The sequence below is a fragment of the Sminthopsis crassicaudata genome, chromosome 2 (assembly GCF_048593235.1).
Source record: "Sminthopsis crassicaudata isolate SCR6 chromosome 2, ASM4859323v1, whole genome shotgun sequence".
Classification (NCBI taxonomy): domain Eukaryota; kingdom Metazoa; phylum Chordata; class Mammalia; order Dasyuromorphia; family Dasyuridae; genus Sminthopsis; species Sminthopsis crassicaudata.
This window is the reverse complement of record NC_133618.1, coordinates 375,846,830-375,853,904: the sequence shown is the minus strand read 5'-3', so window position 1 is coordinate 375,853,904 and position 7,075 is coordinate 375,846,830.

The window sequence follows — 7,075 nt, the reverse complement described above, 5'->3', positions numbered from 1 at the left end:
TTGGGACACTAATGCATTGTTGGTGGAGTTGTAACCAGTTCTCACAATACCGCCATTAAGTCTATATCACAAAGAGATCAAATGAAAAGAAAAAGGACATAATTGTACAAAAATATTTAAAGCTGCTCTTTTGGTAGCAAATAGTTGGAAACTGGGAGGATGCCTATTCATTGGAGAATGGTTGAATAAGTTGTGGTTCATGATTGTAATGAAATGCATTGTGCTATAAGAAACTATGAAGGGAGTGGTTTTAGAAAAAAACTGGGAAGATGGATACAAAATGAAGAGAGCAGAACCAGGAGAACATTGTACACAGTAATAGCAATATTGTAACAATGATCAACTGAAAGACTTGACTACTCTGGTTAAGACAATTATCCCAAGCAATTGCAAAAGACCCACAATCAAAAAAAAAAAAAAAAACAAAAACAACACACAAAAACTTCCAGTGAGAGAATTAATGAACTATTACTGTAAGGCATACTTTTAAAAAAAACTTTTAAACTTTTTTTTTTATGTGTACATATGTATTTTGTAGCTGGCTAATATGGAAATATATTTTATATGACTTCATATCTCTACATCTCACTGATACCATGTTGGTTGCTTTCTCAATAGGTAGAGTAAGGGAGAAAATTTGGAAGTCAAAATTTTCAAAAATGAATGTTAAAAACTTTTAAAATGTAATTGAAAAATATTTCAGGACATAAAAACATAATTTAAAAAATGTATGCATAATTCCAAATTTCTTCTTGAATAGTTGAACCAGTTCACACCTCCATTAACTATATATTGGCATGTTTGGCTTTTCACAGCTTTTCTAAGAAGGAAAATATTTTGCTATTTATGTTAGATGATGTTCCTCTTAATACAAAACTATATCTATTCAATCCAGATTTTGTAAATAAAAAAAAAAATCAAAGAAAGAAGGAAGGAAAAAAAGGGCAAAGGTAGCAGAATTTCTGATAAACTTGGAAAGGGATCACAGAATCAAAGCAACTTATTTGCTCAGTGGTAGAGTGCACAAATATTCATGATAAAAAAAAAAATAGAATGTGATAGGAACAAAGGAGAAAACCAAGAATGCTCTGGGAAGATTTGAAAAGGGAAAGATGGTTTATATAGGAGAATGATTTAGGGGATAGGATAGGTATGGAAACTAGATGACTTTAAGGAGGAGATGGCACTTGAGCTTGATATTTCAATAGGCAGTGATGAGATGAAGAGGCAGTACATTCCAGGATAGTGCAAGACAAGATTAAGAAAAGCCATTAGTCCACTTTTTTTTTTTTTTTTTTTGAGTCAGAGATATTGTAATAATAAAGCACAGAATAGGAGAATCATAAAGGGACTTTATGATCCCAAATGTTATATTTTAAGTGTTTCATATTTGATATGTAGAAGAAATAAAATTTGAACTTTTAAATCTTTCAAGTCTAAGTAGAATGCTTTTTCAACCCTTTCCTGGATACTCCCAGAAGTGTTCCAACTTATCAAGATCATATATCTAGCTAGATCTGGGATGAGACTCAGGTTCCCTATGTGTTCTCCATGGCTGACAATTCTAAGTCATTTGATAGGGTACAAAAGAGAAATTAGGAGCTGGCTGTCTCTGTATAAGAAGTGGGAGTGGGAAAACATGGGAATTCTATGTGATATCTTCATCATCTCTATATCCCACAGATAACTTTTCCTTCTCCTATTTGGTCAGGATGCTAATCATTAATTTCCTATTTGAAGAAATGGTTATTTGATTTATGGTTTATTCTTAGGCTCTCAGGGAAGGTCAGTCTAGGGAAGCGGGTCAGAAACATATTCCCAGGGGTTGTTTTTCAAGCATGGTCTGGCTGGCCTGTGGCAGGACAGAGTGACCTTTGTCTGGCTATTGATTGAGGGGGTGGCCCAGGCACTGGCCTGCCTATTGGTTTCAGAGGTAAAGTGTCAAGCAAGAGGGATAGTGCCAGCTGCCACGACAGCGGGCACCTCCTAGATGGGGCCAAGTCCAATTCCTGTACTTGTTTGTTTCATATTTAGGGACATTGCCTTTTTTTGGCTTTAAGAAGATCACAGAATCTTGAATTGGAAATGGAAATGCACAAACAAGAGTCCCATCTCTACTTGAAGGGACCTAGTAATAGATAACTCCTGTCTAAGATAGTCTATCCCATTTGTGGACAGCTCTTATTCTTCTTTGGAGCTGGAATCTGCCCTTCTGTAATTTCTACCCACTGTTTCTACTTCTGACTTTTGAAATCAAACAAAACAAGTCTTTCCACATGACAGTCCTTGAAACACAAGAAGACAGCAGTCATATCCTTCCTATATCTTCTCTAGTTATTGTTAAACATCTTTATTTTTTTCATTTGATCTTCACATCTTCTCATATTCCTCGTTAACTTCCTCTGGATGACAACCTCTTGATATCAAGTCAATAAGCAAATTTTAATTGATTACTATGTGTCAGGAATTGTGCTAAAGGCTAGGAGTACAAAAGCAAAAACTGCTCAAGGAGTCCACGTTCTAATCAGGAGGACAACATGAAAACAATTGTCCATATAAGCTATACACAGGATAAATTGAGAGAGGTATAAAGGAGAAAGACAAATATTAAGTAAAATCAGGAAAACTTTCTTTAGAAGGTGGGATTTTACCTGATACTTGGATGCCAGGAAGCAAGGAGACAGAAGACATGGAGGGAGAGAATTCCTAGGAAGGGGAATAGTGAATAAAAATGCATGGAGTTGGAAGTAGTGTTTTCTCCAAGGAATATCATACACACATATATGTATAATTATATATTATGAATATATAATATATATACATATATGCTATATGTATGCTCTATACACATAGAGTATTGGAGAACAATAAGATATTTCTCAAAATGTGGCCTTTGAGTATTTGAGCCTATTATTTAAGGTGGGATCTGATAAAGTACAAAGTCAAGCTATGTAGGTAAGGACATATGTGAGAGTAGGAAAGTAGATGGCTTCCTGGCTAGAAGACTATCATCTTTCTCAGTCTGGATATTTTTAATATGTTCTCAAATAACATTCTTTTTGTTTGCTATACCCATGATTGTATTATATTGTCATTGCAATCCACTAAAACTCTCAGATTTTTTCTATGGAAATTTTTGTTTAGCAATACTTTCCCTTTTGCAATTGTATGACTGTTTTTTTTTTTTTTTTTTAAGTTTCAAGTACTTGAAGAATTTACATTTTTTTCCTTATGAAATTTCATCTTTTTATTTTTAATTTGGTTCATCAATCTAAGCTGCCAAGATCTATTTGGATTCTGATTCCATCATTCTTCCTGTTTCATTGATTCAATTCAACAACTCAACTATAATTTATTAATTTGCTGCTATTTGCCAGGCACTCTGAGAGGTACAGGAGGTAAAAAAAAAAAAAAAAAAAAAACAAGAATGGAACAGTTTCTGCCTTCAAGGAGTATAATTACATTCTACTGGGAACAAGCAGCATGTACACAGACAAGTAAATACAAAGATAATAAAAATTAATTTCAGGAATTGGAGAACCTTAGCAACTCAAAGAATAAGAAAATGCCTCATGTGCAAAGAACCATTTGAGCTGAGCTATTAAGAGAGCTAGGAATTAACAAAGGCCAGAAGGAAAATATATGCAAAGGCACAGAGTAAAGACAAAATATGCTATGAATAGGGAACAGTAAGCCAGTTTAACTGGGTAGTAGTAATGTATGAAGAGAAGAGGTATAAAATTTCTGGAAAGATAAAGTGGATCCAGATTGGGAAGGGTTTAATTTTAGGAAAAGGAATTTGTGTTTTATTTTTAAAGGCAATAGAAAGCCAATTAGGCTTCCCCAGGGAGTAATCTACATAGAGACAATAAAGTTTATAGGAGTTAATGACACTTCTAAGAGAGAATGTAAAGGGAGAAAGGTTGTGAAATGATGATCAAGCAAAGGAGGCTGAGAAAGGATGTTCAGATGGGTAGGATGTCATAAAATGTCATGAAAGTCCTGGGAGGAGATAGGATATAGGCAGAGGGAATGGTTCCTTCATTTTCAAATCCAATGGCCTTTTTTTCCATCCTCATTCCCCTGGGAGCCTTTGACACTGTTGACTACCCTTTCTTTTCTCTAGGTTTTTGGAACTAGTCTCTCTTGGGGGTTTTCCTTCTATCTATCTGACACCTCCTTCTCTATCTCCTTTGCTGAATCCTCATCCATGCCCACCAATTGTAAATGTCCCATAGAACTCTATTCTTGGCCCTTCTCTTCTCCAAATATACCATTTCATTTTATGATCTCACCAGCTCCCATAGATTTAATTATCTCCTTGTTGACTCTCAAATCTACCACTCCTGACCCAATAGCTCTACTGACCTCTAGTTCCACACTTCTGTTTTTTTTTTTTTTTTTTTTTTTTTTTTGGGTCTTAAAGTTAATTTTCTTCTTTCTTTCTTTCTTTCTTCTTTCTTTCTTTCTTTCTTTCTTTCTTTCTTTCTTTCTTTCTTTCTTTCTTTCTTTCTTTCTTTCTTTCTTTCTTTCTTTCTTTCTTTCTTTCTTTCTTTCTTTCTTTCTTTCTTTCTTTCTTTCTTTCTTTCTTTCTTTCTTTCTTTCTTTCTTTCTTTCTTTCTTTCTTTCTTTCTTTCTTTCTTTCTTTCCTCTGAGGCTGGGGTTAAGTGACTTGCCCAGGGTCACACAGCTAGGAAGTGTTAAGTGTCTGAGACCATATCTGAACTCAGGTCCTCCTGAATTCAAGGCTGGTGCTCTATCCACTGTGCCACCTAGCTGCCCCTTAAAGTGAATTTTCAATAAGCTTATTAAACTCCACACATTCAAAACAGAGCTCATTGTTTTATCCCTCAAACTCACCCTACTTATGAATTTCCCGGTAAGGACATCATTATCTTTGTAGTTATCCAGGTTTGCAACCTTGACTTGTAATATTTTAAAAATCTGAGAGACATTGTCTGAGAGACAATTTAATAATTTTTATTAATAAGTCTATCATGTTTATTAATAAAAAGAGGTCAGTAACACTCTTGAATGCCAAAGACCCTTCATGTTTGATGGGTTCACAGTTTATATGCTTGTGGAAGAGTGTGTATTCCTGAGGATGGCAATCAACTTTAATTGGTTAATAATTAATGATAAAATTAATATTACATTGAAAGGTGGGCTACATGAGGGTCTTGATGCGTTGAATCATCTAAGTCTTGGTCAAAGAGACTTATCAATTTCCATATCACCTGTATGACAAAAGGGAAAAGCCACATTTTCCCAGAACTGTCTAAGTAAACAATGAGCAACAATGCTCAGTTTTTGCCAAAGATTTTCTATACTGCATGAATGAGGAAGTAGAAAAGGGGAAAACCTTGTTCCTGATTCAATAACAAGTTATTCATATAAGATAGAAATAATCACTTCTGTAAATATTGTTGATTCCTTACAGTGATTTTTCTTTTTTTTAAGCTTTTTATTTTCAAAACATATGCATAGATCGTTTTCAACATTCACCCTTGCAAAACCTTGTGTCCAATTTTTTGGATGCCAAGTAATCTAATAAAATATGCCTTCTTCTATACATTAAACGTGCACTTCTATACATATTTCCACAATTATGGTGCACAAGAAAAAATCATATCAGAAAGGAAAAAAATGAGAAAGAAAACAATGCTTAGCAGACAACAAAAAAAGTGAAAGTTCTATGTTGTGATCCAGCTTAAGTTCCCACAGTCCTCTCTGGGTATAGATGGCTCTCTTCATCACAAGTCCATAGGAATTGGCCTGAGTCACCTCATTGTTAAATTCTGGTCTGAATTGATCATCATATAATCTTCTTGTTGCCGTGTACAATGATCTTTTAGTTTTACTCACTTCTTCTACTCTACTCTACTTTTGGACCCTACTGATCATTGTCTCTTATAGAACAATAATATTCTATAGCAGTCATATACCATAAACTTGTTCAACCATTCTCCAATTGATGGGCGTCCATTCAGTTTCTAGTTTCTTGCCACTACAAAAAGGGCTGCCATACACATTTTGCACATGTGAGTTTCTTTTATTCCTTTATAAACTCTTTGGGATATAAGCCCAGTAGAAACATTGCTGGGTGAAAGAGTAATGCACAATTAGATAGCCCTTTGAACATAGTTCCATATTCTCCAGAATAGTTGGATCAGTCCATGACTCCACTAACAATGTATTAGTGTCCCAGTTTTCCCACATCCCTTCTAACACTTGTCATTATCTTTTCCTGTCATTTTAATCAATCTGAGAGATGTGTAGTGCTACTTCAGAGTTGTCTTAAAATTCACATTTTTCTAACCAATTGTGATTTAGAGCATTTTTTCATATGATTAGAAATGATTTTAATTTCTTCATCTGAAAATTGTTCAAATCCTTGGATGATTTATCATTGGAGAATGGCTTATATTCTTATAAATTTGAGCAAATTATATATTTTTAAAATGAGGCCCTTGGTTATAATTTCCCCTCCCCCCAGTTTTCTGTTTCCCTTCTAGTCTTATTTGCATTGGTTTTGTTTGTATAAAACTTTTAAAATTTAATATAATCAAAATTATTCATTTTGCCTTCCATAATGTACTCTAGTTCTTCTCTATAGAGCTGAGAGATAGATGGTCCTTTGTTATTTTAATTTGCTTGTAGTATCACTATTTATGTTTGAACCCATTTTGACTTTATCTTGGCATAGGGTGTTAGGTATGGGTGAATGCCTAGTTTCTACCATACAAATTTCCAATTTTCCCAACAATTTTTGTCAATTAGTGAGTTCTTATCCCAGAAGCTAGGATCTTTAGGTTTATCAAACAGAAAATTACTATAAACATTGACTACTGTATATTGTGAACCTCACCTATTCCACTAATCAACTACTCTTATTTCTTAGCCAGTACCAAATGGTTTTGATGACCACTGCTTTATAATATAGTTTCATTTGCATTTTTTTCATTAATTCCTTTTAAATTCTTGACCTTTTGTTCTTCCAGATGGATTTTGTTATTATTTTTTCTAGTTCTGTAAAATAATTTCTTGGGAGTTTAATTAATATAGCCAAAGTGAC